Consider the following 21,808-nt stretch of genomic DNA (forward strand, 5'->3'; position numbering starts at 1 on the left):
AACGCGCTGGACAGGTACTTGAAGTCAGTACCTGACTTGAAGTCAGTACCTGACCAGCCGGGCTGTGGTTCGTACGTCGGTTTACATGCGGCCAGTAGTAATAGCCTGGTTGATCAGACCCTGGACCACCACTGATTAATCGTTAAAAGATTAAGCAGCCGAGTCAGTAATACAGATAATTTAATATTAAAAATTATAATAATGAAGCTGCAATCCGCTGGATAAAACTTCCGCTAATCTTGAGTCCAGTTTTATTTATCTAGAATAAATACAAATAAATGTACAGATAATTTTGTAAAGAAAAAATTATTAACTCAGTTTGCGAAGGCAGTAACTACTACATACACCAGAGTCTTCAAGTCTTACATACATTCTCAGAAGGACATGAAAGCTGCTAGCATCCGTCTGTGATTGTTTTTACCTCCATCCACATTTTAAAAAATATGGACATTAAAGATTTCAAATCGGGATTTTTATGAAGAATTTCTGAAGACTTTCAGCCAGTCACAATATGAAAATTTTTCTTATTTAGGCTGCTATTCACATATATGAATCTTACTGTCTCGAAGTAAATACACACAGATCTCAATGGATTGTGAAAACGTGCAATTGCATTAAGTTTTATAACCTGTATGAACTGTATCACTGTAGATAACAAGAGCATTTCACCCCTCCATGGAAGATGTGTTCATTTAATATCACATATCTGCAAGTCCCTCCCAAGAAGCTCATTGCTAGTAATCCCTTCCTCAAATCACTTGTTAAAGCAACTGCTCAAGAAGAAATTTCTAGCCTAGCTGGTAGTAATAAGTTATCACAAGTTATATACACTGATGGATCTAAACAGGAGTCTTCTGGCAGGGCTGCATCTGCTCTTGTTGTCACCTCCCTAGTTAAGAACGATAATAAACTTGTTGAACTAGGCATAAGAATTAACAACTGGGCGTCTACACTGCAAACTGAATTGTTTGCAATCCTAATGGCGCTAAAGCTAGCTTATGACACTGAGCTTGACTCTATCATCGTTACTTTTTCTATGTCATCACTGAATGCTCTTGAATCACATAATGACTCCAACAACACGCTCATTGGAGAAGCCAAGTATAGATACTCACAAATCCGGGACAAAGGAATTAATGTACAAATATTAGGGATCCCATCACACATTGGATTACTCATTCATGATAAAGTTGATATGTTAGCCAAGAAAAGTACTCAGAAGGAGAATGTAGAATATAACTTTGGTATAACTGTGTCTAGCATTAGGAATAATATTAGGAGAGAAGTAAATAATGAAAATGATTGTTATAGGAATGCAATTAGAAGCCTGAGTAGATCTATAACCCACTATAACATGAACGTAGATAAGTATGTTTATGGAGCAACTTGCAATGTGAACACTGACTGATGTTGTAGTGGCCAGGCTTAGGCTTGGTTACAAGTACTGACTGATGTTGTAGTGGCCAGGCTTAGGCTTGGTTACAAGTACTGACTGATGTTGTAGTGGCCAGGCTTAGGCTTGGTTACAAGTACTGACTGATGTTGTAGTGGCCAGGCTTAGGCTTGGTTACAAGTGCTTCTGGCAGTTTGGCAGACACACAGATAATGATCAAACTAAATATAAATTATGTGATCAGGCATATAGTCACTGTCTTGAACTTTGAATTGAATTGAATTGAATTGAACTATGTGCTTAATTGTCCACTTAATGAGGAGTACAGAGATAGACAGTATAATAACTTATGTGACATGTCAAGATATCTTATTACTGAAAATAAGATACCAGATAAATGAACTATAGATATGTAGATATAAATCCACATGTACTCCTGTTAACCCTTTGAGGCCTAGTTCCCAGGCCTTTTTTTGTATCCATATGTTCTTGCGCTACCGTCCTCAGGATGGATATGGGGTGCACAATAAACTAGCCACTTCGGTGGCAAAATCTAAAATCTAATCACTGACATCAAAATTACTTAATCCCTGAGAGAGTATTGAAATATACTCCTGGTATTTATATACCGAGACACACCATTGTATATTCTGTCTATGTAATAGCTTATCGTTTGTAGATCCTATAATTTCCTATAAATATTTCAGTTTGATAATAGCTGCAGCTAAATACATTTTATTCGACTTTAAGTAAACATCAGAATATATTTTTCATAAAGAATTAAAAACGTTCACCTGAACACAAGACTGGTGGAGTTCCAGCCGTCAGACTCCTCCTGGTTGACACTACCGCTGTCAAGGAAGATGAGGAGAGCACTACACTTCAGTGATGGGTGTTTCTGCAGCAGCAGCTGAGTCCTGGCTGACTCCTCCATGGTCATCGTTCGTCCTGCCTCCACCACTACCACTCCCGCACCAGATATATACCTGAAACACCTACTGTATCACTAGTCACCACCACCCCCAAGTACATATATGATACACTTAATATGTAGGTTAAGTAGTGTATTATACTTAAATCATTTTTTTTTTTTTTGCTTTTCATATACTCACTCTTGTTACTAGTTATTACTTTTAATTTCAGTAATTACAAGAGCTATATCCTCTGTTTACCTATTACTAGTACACACTTAAATTCTCCTACCAACGCTTCCAAAATCAGTCTTTTGAATACAAATATCGATCCAGATAATCTCTTGTTAAACGGCAATAATAATCCTGTAAACAACTGCCAATATTACACAGCAAGTCAGGTAATAACTGTACCCAGTGTCACCAAGAGCAACAGTATTCAGTTATAATGTTAGATCATTGAGTAAACACCATAATGATCTCTTGGCTCTACTTAGTTTTCTGAATGTTAACATTGTTATTCTTAGTGAAACCTGGCTCAAACATGACTTAACACCCTTTGTCTTACCTGGTTACACAGCCATACATAACTGTAGGTCTGAGCAATTAGGTGGTGGTACTGCTATCTACTATTCTGACGAATTAGAATGTATTAAATCTACTTCCACCAGGGATGAGAATGCTGAATATATATTCACAAAATTCTTAGCTAACACCCCACAAAACCCTATTCGAGTTGGAGCAGTGTACAGGTTACCTCACAAATTCTTAAACATTCAGTGACAACCTAAAAAACGTAATTGATTCAGAGATGAATAAACACCACCTTGTGTTTGCTGGTGACTCCAGCATAAACCTCGTCCTAGCAGATGACCCTCAAGTAGCAGACTTAATAAACACTATGAACAACTGCTTGCTACTATCATCTATAACTAAGTCAAAAAAAAATCTGAGCCAAGTGCCTCATTACCTAGCAGCGCTTGAAAAAATTATTATTCTCTGGGAATTCGTAGACCTGCGGAAGGCATTCGATACTGTGGACCACAATATCATGCACTTTAAACTAGAACATTATGGTGTCAGAGGACATACCTTTGCATACATAAAATCTTATCTTAGCAATAGACACCAGTATGTTTCCACAAACTGTAACTTCGTCTACTTAGCCTGTAGCCACAGGAGTGCCCCAAGGCAGTGTCCTTGGCCCTTTGCTATTTCTCATTTACATCAATGATCTCCCCAATGTATCTCATCTCCTTAAACCTATTCTATTTGCAGACGACACTACTTATGTCTTGTCCCACTCAAATCCGACAACGACGAGCTACTAAAAATATCTACGTGGATGAGGACCAATAAACTCACCCTCAAAATCGACAAAACCTACTACATGCTGCTTGGAAACCGAGCTTTAAATATCCAACCTAACATAACAAGACACACCGAGTGCCAAAAAAAAAATTTTTGTCACCTTGACTGGAACCTGAAATTTCATACCCACATCCAGCACATCTACGAAAGTGCACGGTAACAAATGTGATTTAGACACTTCATTTTTATTTTCGCTATTATTTCTCAAGCGCAGAGATTCTCACCTTATCAGCTGAGGCAGTAGTTCACTACGATGCGTGTGATCCACCAATAACAGGTGACAACTGGGTAGAAGTTGCTCTATTACCTGTGTCAGCATCCTGCCCACCTGCACCACCAGGTCATCATCAATCCCAGGGAGGTCACCAGTTCCAGGGAGTTCCACCTGTGTGGCCATGAGCGAGGTGACAGTGATGATGAGGATGAGGACCCCAGTTCGCCAACACTTCATGTTCTGCTGCTGAGATAAGATAAGATAAGATAAGATTTCGTTCGGATTTTTAACCCCGGAGGGTTAGCCACCCAGGATAACCCAAGAAAGTCAGTGCGTCATCGAGGACTGTCTAACTTATTTCCATTGGGGTCCTTAATCTTGTCCCCCAGGATGCGACCCACACCAGTCGACTAACACCCAGGTACCTATTTGCTGCTAGGTGAACAGGACAACAGGTGTAAGGAAACGTGTCGAAATGTTTCCACCCGCCGGGAATCGAACCCGGGCCCTCCGTGTGTGAAGCGGGAGCTTTAGCCACCAGGCCAGGTCACTCACTGGAGAATAAAAATTTCCTGAATGGAAATATTCACAACCAACCAAAAGGGTTAAACAGCCTCAGATGCAGGCTGGAAAATTCTGTTTTTCTTCATTATAATTATTACTACCATTACTAATTTGTATTGGGCTGATGAAGTGACTGGAAGGCGAAATGTTTCCACAATAGTTACCAAAGTGCTGTACAAGTGTCTTATTCATCAACCTGAATATGAAAACTGAGACATGTGCAACATCTGGGTATCTTTACTGTAGGCGTTTCGCCATCCAGTGGCCCGGTGGCCTGGTGGCTAAAGCTCCCGCTTCACCTAGCAGCAAATAGGTACCTGGGTGTTAGTCGACTAGTGTGGGTCGCATCCTGGGGGACAAGATTGAGGACCACAATGGAAATAAGTCAGACAGTCCTCGATGACGCACTGACTTTCTTGGGTTATCCTGGGTGGCTAACCCTCCGGGGTTAAAAAATCCGAACGAAACCTTATCAATACAGATTCTAGGACATAATCTGAAGATAGTAGACCTATATACAAAAGACGAGTCCCTCAGCCTTTGAGTTGGTGTGAAGAGCACCGTAATCGCGAAGATTCTGGAGCAAAGGCAAGGAGGCTGGCGTTTATGTACTAAGTCAGGTGGAAAGGGACGGGACATAGTCACTGGTAGGCGGGATTTCCCAGTGGAAGTAGATCATACCCAAAGGGATGGGTTAGTTGTAGTAGCCGTGAAGGTCATCTACATTACCTTCTTGTACAACTAACCTGAACAACGACGAACAACTGATATCACAAGTTGGTTACTTGTAATATACCACAACGAACCTCTCGTTTATTACACGATATACTTAGCTTTTATTATCGCAGTACATAATTATCTCACGTGAATTATCCACGCGTCACACTATCGATTATTACTGCATTAAACACTCAGATTAAGAATATGATTGTATCGATCTTGAGACGGGGCGAAGGGGAACCTTGACGTGTGACGTGTACAATTGAATAGACGTACTGTACAGTGGCAGACCTACAATTTTGGGGCCCAGAAGCTTGAACTGCTATGGGGGCCGCTTCGGAACCCCTTCTCATACAGTAGACTCAAAAATTTTAAGCAATGTGGACTAAAATCGCTTCTGGGGCAACTTCCGGGATTAGGGGCCCTGAAGCCTAAGCCTCATTAGTTTCTTAGTCAATCCGCCCCTGGGCGTATATTGTACGCCAGATTTACACAAACCTGCCTCGAGTGTACAAGAGACGTACACCAGAAGACGTACCCAGAAGCCCATTGATTAATATGATTTAAAAAAAAAGCATTAAAGATCCCACTCGTTATTCAGCGCTTCGAATATTGAAGTTTGTCGTCACTCACTTTATTTGTATCAATAACAATTTACAATTAACAATTTGCAACTATCATAAACAACTTACTGCTATCGTTAGAGATGCTTATATATTACGAAACTCATCAACACGGTGCAATAAAATAAACTCAAAGCCTATTAGGAGCATTCCGCAAACCATGTCCATTATTCGTTCCAAATTTTAATTTACAATTCACATAAGATGCTCTGTAGTACTAGTTAAGGGTCTGTTTGACTGATTTAAAAAGTTTTTCCAGCCTTGTGGTTTTCACTGATGAGTTCTGGAGGTGTGTACCCATCAAGGGAGGTTCCTTGACACTGGTGAGGGGCTCTTATCTATGAAACTGGATCTGTGCTCCAGTTCCCTGAATTAATCCTGAATACCTTCCACCCCCCTTCCCTATCCACAGGCGCTGTATAATCCTCCGGGTTTAGCGCTTCCCTATTATAATAATAATGGTGTGTAGTCCACGATGTGTGCTGCTTCCTCTCCCTCGAAGGCGTTTTGGAAGTGAATTTTTCATCCATGCTTATCTTGAGGAGTCTGGTACGTAGGTATGATGTACTTTCAACAATGTAGTCTGTTATACCGTTTAAAAGGAATCTTGTACGTCTATTCTGTGTTGTGAGGGTTGCTGGTGTTTGACCTGGTCATTTCACTAGTGGTTTTCTGACTGATGGAGTCAGTTCGAGAGCCTAGATTATGTTGTTGGCTAGGCTACCAGGTCAAAAAAAAAAAATTATGCGTTAGGTGTCAGTGTTTTTCCTAGGTTGTTAACTGCAGTGTTTTTTCGTCTGCAGTCTAAGCAAGAGGGAAATTTTCGTGAATGTTATCAACGGTGTTACACTCATCTGCAAGAAACTCGGTATTACATATTGTATTAGGCCTAATGGAAAAATCGTTTAAGACATCAAATTTATTACTCTTGCCGTAGTGGGAAAAGATGGGGATGATATTGTCTTCAGCGAATTTTCTGTAGCCCTGAAATTTGAAGGTATTTCTGACTTTCAAAAAGTTAGACAGAAAGGAAAGGTAGTGTGTGTGATGCTGCACTATCCACAGGCTCAATTTTCACGAAGGGTGTCACTGTGTTCAGAAAGTCGTGGAAAAGTTCCAGGTTGAAGCGAATCGATGTGAACTGTTATTCGTGAGATGACTAAAAGTTTATTCATGTGAGAGGTATACAATTTATAAAGTATTATAACTGGTTATTAAAAAAAAAGCAAGTGCTCACGAGTTACTTCATTGCTACCAGAGTGATGACGACTATCTCATTTTGGTGTCCAAAAATTTTGCTTTTGCGATATAGAACAAATATACAAAAAAAATCTACGTGTTTTTTTCCTTGCACATACAAAATTGATGTTTATGCACTTATATCATTATTATAATCAAGGGGAAGCTCTAAACCCGTAGGATTACACAGCGCCTGTGGGAGGGGGGGATGTGGAAGGTATTTGGCTTAATTCAGGGAACTGGAGCACAGCTCCAATTCCTAAGATCAAGAGCCCCTCATCAACATCAAGGAACCTTCCTTGAGGGGTTGTGCACTTACAATTAAAACGAAAACACAAACTACCACCTATGTTAGATGAACCTGGGGGAGGGGGAATTAATGACCCACTACCTGAACAAACACCCTTCCCCCCCTCCTGCTCTTGGCTCCTCGACTAGGCACATAATCTTGATTACATTTAAGGGAAAGGCGCTAGACCCCCGGGGGCTTATTCAGCACCAGGTGTAACAGAAGGCAATCAGCTTCGATCCAAGGAAGGGGAGGACAAGTCCAATTCCTTGGATCAAGAGCCCCTTATCAGCATCTAGGAACCTTCCTGTACAAGACTAAATTAAAAAGATTTAGCTTATCACAAAGCCTGTTGGCCCATGTCTTATTTCCAAAATATGTCAGCCTATGGTGTATAATCTAGAATAGTATTAATTTACAACCGTGTGGCCTATATTATAAACTTGTGCAGGAAACATAGATATTATTGCTATAACAGAGACCTGGCTCAATCTGAAAGATAGAGAGATGCCATCTGAATGTCACATACAAGGCTATAAATTATTCCACACTGACAGGGTCAACAGGAAAGGTGGTGGAGTAGCGATGTATGTCAGAGACAATTTAAATTGTTGTGTTAGACAAGATATTAAATTAGAAGCGTCAGCCACTGAATCTGTTTGGTTACAGCTTCTCGAGGGCCGAGAAAAACTAATTTTGGGTGTGATTTACAGGGCCCCAAATCTTGATAGGGAGTGCAGTAAACTTCTATGGGACGAAATTCGTAAGGCATCTACATACGAAAATGTTGTGCTAATGGGAGATTTCAACTATAGACAGATTGACTGGAGCAATTTGACAGGAAATTTAGAGTCGGGTGACTTTCTTGATACGATCCAGGATTGTTTTTTAAAACAGTTTGTGACAGAGCCAACTAGGGGAAATAACCTCCTTGACTTGGTTCTTGCCAGTAGGGAAACACTAATTAATAATCTTGAGGTTAATGATGAGCTTGGGGAGAGTGATCACAAATCACTCAGTTTTAACATATCATGGAATTCCCCTAATAATGGCAATCAAGTCTCCGTCCCTGACTTTCGCTTGGCTGATTTCATAGGACTGAAAAATTACTTAGGTGGGCTGAACTGGAATGACCTGACTAGGGGTCAGGTAGGTGGTGATGGTTGCCGATATGATGCTTTCCAGGGCATAGTTCTAGCTGCTCAGTCAAATTATGTTCCAAATAGGGAAATCAGATCAAACAAAAATGATCCTAAATGGATGAACAATAGATTAAAATATCTGATTGGTCAAAAGAGAGGCATATATAGGCAAATCAAAAGAGGAGAGGGGCAATTAAGAAATCGATATATTCAGTTAAAGAGAGAAATAAAAAAGGGAATTAGAAAAGCAAAAAGAGATTATGAGGTTAAAGTTGCAAGAGAATCGAAGACTAACCCAAAAGGATTCTTTCAGGTATACAGAAGTAAGATCAGGGACAAGATAGGCCCACTCAAAAGTTCCTCGGGTCAGCTCACTGACAGTGATAAGGAAATGTGTAGAATTTTTAACACATACTTCCTCTCAGTTTTTACACAGGAGGATACCAGTGATATTCCAGTAATGATAAATTATGTAGAACAGGACGATAATAAACTGTGCACTATTAGGGTCACAAGTGACATGGTCCTTAGGCAAATAGATAAATTAAAACCTAACAAATCCCCAGGCCCTGATGAACTGTATGCAAGGGTTCTAAAGGAATGTAAAGAGGAGCTTAGCACACCTTTGGCTAATCTTTTCAACATATCACTACAAACTGGCATGGTGCCAGATAAGTGGAAAATGGCAAATGTGATACCTATTTTCAAAACAGGTGACAGGTCCTTAGCTTCGAACTATAGACCAATAAGCCTAACCTCCATAGTGGGAAAATTTATGGAATCAATAATTGCCGAGGCAGTTCGTAGCCACCTTGAAAAGCATAAATTAATCAACGAATCTCAGCATGGTTTTACAAAGGGACGTTCCTGCCTTACGAATTTATTAACTTTTTTCACTAAGGTATTTGAGGAGGTAGATCATGGTAACGAATATGATATTGTGTATATGGACTTCAGTAAGGCTTTTGACAGGGTCCCACATCAGAGACTATTGAGGAAAATTAAAGCACATGGAATAGGAGGAGAAATTTTTTCCTGGATAGAGGCATGGTTGACAAATAGGCAGCAGAGAGTTTGCATAAATGGGGAGAAATCAGAGTGGGGAAGCGTCACGAGCGGTGTTCCACAGGGGTCAGTGTTGGGCCCCCTGCTGTTCACAATCTACATAAACGACATAGATGAGGGCATAAAGAGCGACATCGGCAAGTTTGCCGATGACACCAAAATAGGCCGTCGAATTCATTCTGACGAGGACATTCGAGCACTCCAGGAAGATTTGAATAGACTGATGCAGTGGTCGGAGAAGTGGCAGATGCAGTTTAATATAGACAAATGCAAAGTTCTAAATGTTGGACAGGACAATAACCATGCCACATATAAACTAAATAATGTAGATCTTAATATTACGGATTGCGAAAAAGATTTAGGAGTTCTGGTTAGCAGTAATCTGAAACCAAGACAACAGTGCATAAGTGTTCGCAATAAAGCTAATAGAATCCTTGGCTTCATATCAAGAAGCATAAATAATAGGAGTCCTCAGGTTGTTCTTCAACTCTATACATCCTTGGTTAGGCCTCATTTAGATTATGCTGCACAGTTTTGGTCACCGTATTACAGAATGGATATAAATTCTCTGGAAAATGTACAAAGGAGGATGACAAAGATGATCCCATGTATCAGAAACCTTCCCTATGAGGATAGACTAAGGGCCCTGAAACTGCACTCTCTAGAAAGACGTAGAATTAGGGGGGATATGATTGAGGTTTATAAGTGGAAGACAGGAATAAATAAAGGGGATGTAAATAGTGTGCTGATAATATCTAGCCTAGACAGGACTCGCAGCAATGGTTTTAAGTTGGAAAAATTCAGATTCAGGAGGGATATAGGAAAGTACTGGTTTGGTAATAGAGTTGTGGATGAGTGGAACAAACTCCCAAGTACCGTTATAGAGGCCAGAACGTTGTGTAGCTTTAAAAATAGGTTGGATAAATACATGAGTAGATGTGGGTGGGTGTGAGTTAGACCTGATAGCTTGTGCTAACGGGTCGGTTGCCGTGTTCCTCCCTTGAGTCAATGTGACCTGACCTGACTAGGTTGGGTGCATTGGCTTAAGCCGGTAGGGACTTGGACCTGCCTCGCATGGGCCAGTAGGCCTTCTGCAGTGTTCCTTCGTTCTTATGTTCTTATGTTCTTATATTGGTTAGTTAAATTGGCTGAAAGCCTATGGGCTACTCAACGGGTCGTTAAGACTGCATGCCACCTGTGTACCCCCGTCAACAATTATTACAATCCCTAAAATTGGGATTAAAGTCAACTCTCAGCGTGTATACACAGAAATATACGCAGAGATATACACCTCTTAGTGTATGTGTCCTCTCATCGTATCAACACTGCTCTTATTAAATGGGAGACAGCAGTACTTTGTGTCGCTATCTATATTATGTACCCCATACCCATGGTGTGACCAGTAGTCAAAAGATGACAGAGGTACATAATGGGTCCAAGGGACCGGGCAGCAAAATTTTGATAGTTGAAAAAGTTACCTTGTGTGGCTGGTAGTTGCAGGAGTTGTGTCCACACAGACACTACCTGAGTGACCACCGTCGACCTGACACCCTCAACTTATGCTTCGTTTTCTCTTCTTTCCGCTACGAGAGGTTATTAGAACCGGTGCCAGATTGATGTAGACTTTTAGGCAAGAGCATCTAAATCGCTTAAAAAAGGGATTTAGGTGAACTCGCAGCCTAATTCAGACTTTGAGAAAGATAATGAGCGAGAGACCTCGAGGTGGGTCAACGATTGTCAGGGGAAGCGTTTCCAGACAATACTTTGCTTCGTTTTCTCTGATGCTTACTGGTTTAGCGCTTCTTTTTGATTATAATAATAATAATCTGATGCTTACTTAGTTTGGATTTAAAGTCTGTCGACTGCACGAGAGTCATTAAGGCTGTATGTCGACTCTACACCACCAGTCAAGGATACTCTAACCCTTGTTGCTGTATAATCTTACGGGTTTAGCGCTTCTCCATGATTATAATAATAATCTAACCCTTGTTATAGGGAATAATGTAAACTGTTAGTGTATATACACTGAGAGACATACCCCTCAAGGGAGGTTCCTTGACGCTGGCTCCTGATCTAGGGGATTGGATCTGTGCTCCAGTTCCTTGAATTGAGCCTGAATACCTTCAATCCCCCTCTCCACAGGCGCTGCATAATCCCTACAGGTTTAGCGCTCCCCCATGATAAAAATAATCCGTGAAAATCAGTCTGAGCACAACGAAGTACCTGAACTTTTAAAACTCTTCCCAGAAAATGAAGATTAAACTTAGATCGATAAGTTAGGCTGGATTAACTTAAATTATATCAGGCTAACTTTAGTGACATCCTGGGGCACAAGATTAACCCGATTTGCCCGAAATGGTCTGCTATAACAAGTAGCTTTCTTTATAGTAGCATGTCATTGGTGTCAGCTATGGTCTGTATAAGTTATATCATGTACTTATGGAAATAAAGATTATTACTGTTATACCCGTTTGAGTTAAATAGTTTAGAAGGCCGACAAGTTGATAAATAAGACACTTGTGCAACACCTGGGTGTATCTGTATTCTGGAGACGTTTCGTCAGCCAGTGACTTCTTCAGTCCAATGCAGATTATTATTATTATAATCAAAGGAGGAGCGCTAAACCCGTAGGATTATGCAGCTCCTGTGGGGGGGGGATGTGGAAGGGATTCAGGTTTAATTCAGGGAACTGGAACACAGATCCAATTCCCTAGATTAAGAGCCCCTCACCAACGTCAAGGAACCTTCTTTGAGGGGAGTCCAATGGAGAGAAACGGTGGAAGACGAGGAGTGTTGGGTAAACAGTCCCTCCAGCCACTGGCTGGCGAAACGTTTCCAGAATAAACACACCCAAGTGTTGCACTTGTTTATTAGATACACCTGCATACCTCTGGTGTATATCCTAGTGGCAATAAACAAATCTTAAATCTGTTAAATCTATACAGCATAATGATATACAATATACAATAATATATCCGTAATCTATAATGATGCTCATTGCCTTTATTACCATAAATAATGACCGCAGAGGCGTTTGTACAGAGCAAATAACAATGCCAATTATAAAACCTGAGTTCGGAATTATCCAATAGTGAATTTATGATCCAGAAACAACACGTGAAATAAACAGTAGCCGGTATCATTTATATTCACGGAGAAGCGCTAAAGCAGTAGGGGCGATACAGAGCAAGGGAAAGGGGTGGGGGGGGAGAAATGGGAGGGGATCAAGGTTGATGTGTCAGAATTAGTACAGGATTTAGGTTTTAAGGCTCGTGCTAGAGTAGGCCTGGAGGCCGCACTTCGGAAGGTAAATTTGTGCCTTACGTTAGATGTCAAACAGTAGGGTACCCATAGGATAGGTAAGGCAACCTTTCGCTCAGTAAGGCAACGTTTCGCCCAAGGAAAAAAAGTTAACTTAAGAAAACAGCATCTAGGGACGACCGACTTGTTGAAAAAAAAAATATATATATATAGTATATATATATCGTGCCGAATAGGTAAAATTGGTCAATTAGCAAGAACAGAACTCATTTAAAATTAAGTCCAATGAAATATATTTTTTTCCTAAGGCTCAGAATGATTTTTGCGAAATTATTGCATACACAAATTTTCGCTTGTCTTATTCGGCAAGACCCAAATTGTCCAGTAAAATTAACGAACTGGACACACGAAATGGGGGTACTTGCAGCTTGAAATTTCTGTTAGTACCGTTATAACTGGCGAGAGACAGCGGCCAGACACCAGCCATAACATATAACCTTATTCCCAAGTGTCGGTAAATATTTTATGTCAATCTGTGATAGCATTTATTGACTGAGGTTTAATTTGCTATGGTATATTCTGCAAGTTTGTTGGCTAAATTAATTTCACTGTTTGTACTCAAATAACCTGTCTAGTGTTTAAGGTAACGTAACCTCAACACTGATGTATCATCATGGAACTAATCTGTATAATATATATATATATATATATATATATATATATATATATATATATATATATATATATATATATATATATATATATATATATATTTATATATATATGTATATGTCGTGCCGAATAGGCAGAACTTGCGATCTTGGCTTAAATAGCAACGTTCATCTTGCCATATAGGACAAGTGAAAATTTGTGTATGCAATAATTTCGCCAAAATTATTCTGAACCTAACGAAAAAAATATATTTGATTGTGTTTGTTTAGTACTAAATTATTGTAAACGTATTTAAAATATATTTAGTTGGGTTAGGCTAAAATAAATTGCTCTTGTTATAATAAGGTTAGGTAAGTTTTCTAAGATTCTTTTGGTGCAAAATTAAAAATTTTTACATTAACATTTATGAAAAAAATATATCTTCAAACGTATAAGAGAAAATTTCAGAAAGGACTTAATTTTAAATGAGTTCTTGCTAATTGACCAGTTTTACATATTCGGCACGACATATATACATATACATACATAAATATAAATAAATATATATATATATATATATATATATATATATATATATATATATATATATATATATATATATATATATATATATATATATATATATATATATATATGCAATAAGATCACAGTAAACAGGTGATTTCAGAATATGCAAAACAACCACTCTGAAAGAATAGAGAATTTCCAAGCGCTTTCGTGACTACTCACATTATCAAGGAACTATGATAATGATAATGTGAGTAGTCACGAAAGCGCTTGGAATTTCTCTATTCTTTCAGAGTGGTTGTTTTGCATATATATATATATATATATATATATATATATATATATATATATATATATATATATATATATATATATATATATATATATATATATATATATATATATATATATATATATATATATATAAAATCTCGAACTAAGATTAAAACAACATAAATATAGCATTAGAACTGGACAAGATTCCAATGCTCTATTTATTCATGTAAGAGATTTTAACCATCCAATTTATTTTCAAAAAGTTGAGAAAGTAGTATCAAGCAAGTCCATGGTCGACAGGAATATAATTGAATCTTGTTTCATAAAAAGCAGTTTTGACAATAATATGAATATTTCCTTTGGTTTATATAAATTAGATTCATTTATAATTAATAGAATTTGGGAAGAATTTAATAATACACTGGTCAAATAATTTTTAAATTTTCTTGGGTAGAATAGTTTGTGGGTGAGTTGTGCAAAGGACCTATCCAAGTTGGGTCGGCGCGCGTCAGGTGTTTAACCGTTGTGGGATCTGATAGTGAGGTGCTGGCCAGACCCCTTATATAGCTTCCTTGGATGCTTTACTTTCATAGTTCCTTGATAATGTGAGTAGTCACGAAAGCGCTTGGAATTTCTCTATTCTTTCAGAGTGGCTGTTTTGCATATATATATTTATATATATTTATATATATTTATATATATTTATATATATATTTATATATATATTTATATATATATTTATATATATATTTATATACCTGGAGAGAGTTTCGGGGGTCAACGCCCCCGCGGCCCGGTCTGTGGCCAGGCCTCCTGGTGGATCAGCGCCTGATCAACCAGGCTGTTGCTGCTGGCTGCACGCAAACCAACGTACGAGCCACAGCCCGGCTGATCAGGAACTGACTTTAGGTGCTTGTCCAGTGCCAGCTTGAAGACTGCCAGGGGTCTGTTGGTAATCCCCCTTATGTGTGCTGGGAGGCAGTTGAACAGTCTCGGGCCCCTGACACTTACTGTATGGTCTCTTAACGTGCTAGTGACACCCCTGCTTTTCATTGGGGGGATGGTGCATCGTCTGCCAAGTCTTTTGCTTTCGTAGTGAGTGATTTTCGTGTGCAAGTTCGGTACTAGTCCCTCTAGGATTTTCCAGGTGTATATAATCATGTATCTCTCCCTCCTGCGTTCCAGGGAATACAGGTTTAGAAACCTCAAGCGCTCCCAGTAATTGAGGTGTTTTATCTCCGTTATGCGCGCCGTGAAAGTTCTCTGTACATTTTCTAGGTCGGCAATTTCACCTGCCTTGAAAGGTGCTGTTAGAGTGCAGCAATATTCCAGCCTAGATAGAACAAGTGACCTGAAGAGTGTCATCATGGGCTTGGCCTCCCTAGTTTTGAAGGTTCTCATTATCCATCCTGTCATTTTTCTAGCAGATGCGATTGATACAATGTTATGGTCCTTGAAGGTGAGATCCTCCGACATAATCACTCCCAGGTCTTTGACGTTGGTGTTTCGCTCTATTTTGTGACCAGAATTTGTTTTGTACTCTGATGAAGATTTAATTTCCTCATGTTTACCATATCTGAGTAATTGAAATTTCTCATCGTTGAACTTCATATTGTTTTCTGCAGCCCACTGAAAGATTTGGTTGATGTCCGCCTGGAGCCTTGCAGTGTCTGCAATGGAAGACACTGTCATGCAGATTCGGGTGTCATCTGCAAAGGAAGACACGGTGCTGTGGCTGACATCCTTGTCTATGTCGGATATGAGGATATATATATATATATATATATATATATATATATATATATATATATATATATATATATATATATATATATATATATATATATATATATATGCAATAAGATCACAGTAAACAGGTGATTTTAAAATATGCAAAACAACCACTTTGAAAGAATAGTGAAATTCCAAGAACTTTCGTGACTTCTCACATTATCAAGGAACTTTGATGATGTGAGAAGGCACGAAAGCGGTTGGAATTTCACTATTTTTTCATATTGGTTGTTTTGCATATATATATATATATATATATATATATATATATATATATATATATATATATATATATATATATATATATATATATATATATATATATATATATATATATATATATGTCGTGCCGAATAGGCAGAACTTGCGATCTTGGCTTAAATAGCAACGCTCATCTTGCCATATAGGACAAGTGAAAATTTGTGTATGCAATAATTTCGCCAAAATCATTCTGAACCTAACGAAAAAAATATATTTCACTGTGTTTGTTTAGTATTAAATTATTGTAAACAAATCTAAAATATATTTAGCTGAGTTAGGCTAAAAAATTTTGCTCTTGTTATAATAAGGTTAGGTAAGTTTTCTAAGTTCCTTTTGGCGCAAAATTATAATTTTTTACATCAACATTAATGAAAAAAATATATCCTTAAACGTATAAGAGAAAATTTTAGAAAGGACTTAATTTTAAATGAGTTCTTGCTAATTGACCAGTTTTACATATTCGGCACGACATATATATATATATATATATATATATATATATATATATATATATATATATATATATATATATATATATATATATATATATATATATATATTTATGTTTGTTTTACACTCACTTCAGTCTAGGAAAATTAAGCTTACTCAAGCTTTTAAATAATTTTTAATGTGCTATTTTGAAGCATATGTATATTACTACACAGTACAACAGTTGTCTTGAGTTTAAGACAAAGACAATTCTTAAGGATTAAAAATAAAAAAAAACGAAAAACACATTTCCATTCAGTTTGAGAATTATCTTTATTCTTCCCATTTAATAATCAATGTAATCATAGTTAAATACTTCAAATAAATGCCCCAATTTTTTTTTATCATACTGGAATCAAATATATTTTAATTAACTTGGAAATTCAAAGTTTTTTTTTCCCCCCCAAAAAAAAACAGACTTTAAACTGTATTTCCAAATCTCAGCCAAATCAATACCATGCCCAAAATACACATAAATCGACAGAAGGATGGTGGAGAGACACTCCACGTAACCTATCTCTCCCATAACTCTAAGTCAAGGACCCAGTGTGCTGACATCTCCCTCAGATTACCCTCTCAAAATACATATATTTATATATTTCTAAGATATATATATATATATATATATATATATATATATATATATATATATATATATATATATATATATATATATATATATATATATATATATATATATATATAATCATATTACTCTTATTAGTATTATATTAATTATTTACTAGTGATTACATTCTGATTATATTTCTGTTGGCAACCTTAAATATTTTTTAATTATCATAATCAAATCAAAATCATAAGTAAACTATTAATTTAAATATTTGCAATCAAGGATTATTATTATTATTATTTTAGAGAGGCGCTAAACCCTTGTGGATAATTCAGGAATTAAATCCAGCGACCAGATCATCTTCACAGGCCTCGATGTATTACGTGTTTAAGACTTATGAGTGAGATATGTAAAGTGTTGAAGGTTGTAACACAGTGTTGCACTCTGGTCTCTGGGATTCGTCAGTCTTGTTACTGAAGGGTGAGTCGACTGGGGTCCACCAGGCACAGTCCCTCCAGTTTCTCAACAGTCAATGGGGCATCTGTAAGAGTCGCGAAAATATTATGAGAACACAGAAAAATCTCTTATTGTAATTGATGGTATTGTCGTAAAGGGTATTTAAGAATTCAGTATAATAGCTCCTGAGGATGCACGAGAGTGCGAAGGGATTTTCATCCCTTATGTATCTTGTTCTGCAATATTGCGAGCTCTTGATGATGTGTTGATTGCAACATAAAATGCCTAGAGCTATCATTCAACTCCCCCTGTGGTTATTTTCCTTTTTTTTATCGCTCGCTCTCGATTTTATATTATATATATATATATATATATATATAATCATGCCGAATATGTAAAACTGTAAAAGCGACCAGCCCGTTCGTGATGAAACATTGGGAAGGGAAGGGGGTCGCGTGGTACGCGTCATAGGTGAGTGGGGTACTCAACGGGTGGGTTTTGTAGGAGTATATGGGCCAGCTGAACATGATGTTAATATTAAAATACTTTTGTTAACGACGTTCTTGTGTACTATTTGAGATCTCTGCCTGATATAACAGTAGTTGGTGGCGACTGGAACTGTGTGGTGCGCCGTAAAGACGTAGAACCGAGGGGAGCGGGTTTTTGTTCGATTATTTTGGGTGATTTGTTGTCTGGGCTGGGGTTGGTTGATGTAAGTGGAAGCAGTGACTTAGGGATTGAGCACACTTTCGTGCGTAAGGACTATGCTGCGCGCTTAGACAGGGTATATGTGTCTCGGCGCGTAGTTGTAACCAAAGTGCGTGTGTTAGATGTGTATTTCTCCGATCATCGCGGTGTTCTCGTGGAGCTTGACTGGCGAGGTCTCCCGACTCGTTTTAAAGGATATTGGAAGTTAAATACTCGTTTACTTCAAAGTGATGAAGATAAGACACTCTTCACGCACTTATGGACGTCTATGGGAGTAGACTCCTTGGAAGGTAGTGATTTAGTGCGACAATGGGACGAGGTTATGAAGCCTCGCATTAAGGATTTTTATGTACGTCGGGGTAAGGAGGCCTCTCGATTGGAGTTTGGATTTTTGAGGTACTTGGAGGGTTCTTTACAGCACTGTTATGCGCAAGGAGGTATCTGGAATTTACCCTGTGGACGAGATTGACAATCTAAAAGATCACATTCAGACGTTGAAAAATACGGTTTTGATGGGGCGCGTATTTCGAGTGGAGCTGAGGAGGCTGTGTGGGGTGATAAGCCGTCCGCTTGTGTCTTACGTAGTCAGACACAAAGGAGGAAGGCGACCGAAATTGTGAGTTTAGTGGTTCAGGATGGCGTTGAAGGGTATAGTGAGGTCAGGTTGTAACAACAACTGAAGGAATAAGCTATTTCGTTGATGAATGGTTTAATATCAAAATGCTAAATAAAGAAAGTAAGCGTGGATGCAATACGGGAATTGGGGCAGAATGTACGATGTGCGTTGAATGATGATGATCGCTTTCTCATGGGTGGGCCTATAACTGAAGCTGAGGTGTGGGAGGCTTTGCAGGGAATGTGCAAGGGTAAGGCGCCAGGTATTGATGGCATTCCCTGTGAATTTTATATTCAACATTGGGAGGTCATACGGACTTTTATGGTACGTTTACTCAATGCGATGAAGGAGGGGGTCGTTTAGGTATGTCTCAGAGTACGGCGGTTTTGGTGTTAGTTAAAAAATGTGACATGCCCGTATCACTCAAGGATTATCGACCTATATCACTAATGTGTAGTGATTATAAATTATATGAAAAATTTTAATGAATAGGATTAAGAAAGTGTTTGACAAGGTAATACATAAGGGTCAGTTAGGTGTGCCAGGTAGGACAATGTATGATGGTCATGGGCATATCAGAGAGTTTGTCGAGGAATGCGGAACGAGGGGCGGGGGTGGTGTTTTGGCTTTAGACTGGCAAGCTGCTTTTGATAGTGTAGAAAGGGATGTGCTGTGGAAGTTTATGAGATGGCAGGGGTTTGGTAATGAGATCATCACGTGGGCTCGCTCTTTGTATAATGGTGCTGGGTTTAGAGTACAAATTAATGGGAAGTTAGGAGACTTAGTCAAATTGCATAGAGGCATTCGACAGGGATGCCCTATGTCTCAAATGCTCTTTGCTTGCATGCAGGACCCTTTTTATTGGACAGTTTGTGGGCGGGGTGTAGATCCGTCGTGGGGTTCAGTAGCGATCGACCTGCCATAGTAGGTTATGTAGATGATACAACTGTCCTAGTACGTACGAGGAGCAGTTGAGTTGTGTAGGAAGATTTGTAGATATATTTGGTAGAGCAACAGGAATGCGAGTTAACAAAGAAAAAATCAAAGATTATGAAGTTGGGAGATTGGGCGAGAGAGGAGGTAGGTGTAGAGACGTGGACGGTGGTTGACTGTGTTACTATATGTGGTATACAGTATATGAGAGAGGTTGATGAGACGAGGGCATGTAATTCGGGGAGGGTGGTAAATAATGTTTTGAGGCGTTTAAATAGTCTAAGGCCACGACATTTAACCCTACACCAGCGAGCGATAGTAATTAATGTTCTTCTTTATAGTAAGTTTGGCACGTTGCTGCGCTGTATCCACTAATAAAGGGGGATATCACACATCTTTTAAATAGAGTTTATAGATTTCTGTGGGGTTCAGGGTGCGACTGGCTCACAAGAGCGGTGGTAGAGACACCAATGCGTCAAGGAGGGTTAGGTCTTGTTCCTTTAAAAGACCGAGGTAATTGCTTGTTACGTGAAACGTCGTTTTCTCCGACTGGGTGGCAGGCATGGTGGTTTTAACAGAAATGTATCGTGACCTGCGCAGGTGGTGGAGACGGGCAGATGTAATCAAATGCGATACGATGCTACGTGTGTTACTGTGCATGCGAGACGTGCGGAGCGTTAAATTGAGTACTTTGGAAAGAGTGGGTATGGTGAAAGTTGAGGTGAGATTCAAGGGAATGTTCCCCATGTACGCGTGGTGTGATATATGGACGCGAGTTCATCAGTTACATCTCCTTCCTCGAGTACGAGAAGTGGTTTTTAAATTTTTGCACGGGATTCTGCCGTCCAAGGTGGTGTTGTCTAATCGGCGTGTAGAGGAGGACCGGAGGGTTGTTCAGTGTGCGGGAGGACGAATCAGCGTTTCACGTTGTGTATTTCTGTGAAAATTTAGGTATAGTACGTGCGTGGTTAAGCAGGGTTTTACGAACGGTAGGGGAGGTTTGTCTGTAATTAGGGCGTTGAGTTTTGATGTGGGTGGGGTCGACAATTGTGTACAACGTGCAGTGTCGTATGTCGTAGCCGATTATATATATGTGTCATGGGCTATGCGACATGTTGAAGGTAATAACAGAATCCAGGGTTTTTAGCGGGAACAATTCTTAGAACTAAGCGTCGAAATCAGTTAGTATATGAGGAGATGGGAGGCAGATTTCCGTCTGCATACAGAGCGTTAGAGTTAAAGGATTTGAGATAATTTGTGTTTGTTCAGTGGGTAATCTTACGGGCTGGTCAGCTGCGTTTAATTGGATGTATGTCTCTAATGTTGTATATATGTCTCCAACGTGATGGCCTTTTTATTCTTGTATGCCAGTCATTGGTATTTGTATAGACGTGTTTTCCTATTACATGTAATATGATATTGCATGTAATTGGATGTTTTCGTCGTCGATCCATTAATACCTATGTCTATGTTGACGTGTATGAGTGTGCTTGAGCGTGTGTGTTATTGTGTGTGTTGGGTTTTAACACGTTATTATGCAGTCTATATACTTACCCATGTGTGCTTGCCATTTGTATATACACCAAGTTAGACAAGTTCTTTAATAATGTATAATGTGTTGTCTGAGTATAAAACCATCGTCAATACTTTGTGTGTAGGTGTATTACCATTATATTGTACAGCACCGTTTATCGTGTGATTATGACGTGGACGGATCTTGTTAATGTAATTTGACT

Source organism: Cherax quadricarinatus, chromosome 37 (genome assembly GCF_038502225.1).
Source record: "Cherax quadricarinatus isolate ZL_2023a chromosome 37, ASM3850222v1, whole genome shotgun sequence".
Classification (NCBI taxonomy): domain Eukaryota; kingdom Metazoa; phylum Arthropoda; class Malacostraca; order Decapoda; family Parastacidae; genus Cherax; species Cherax quadricarinatus.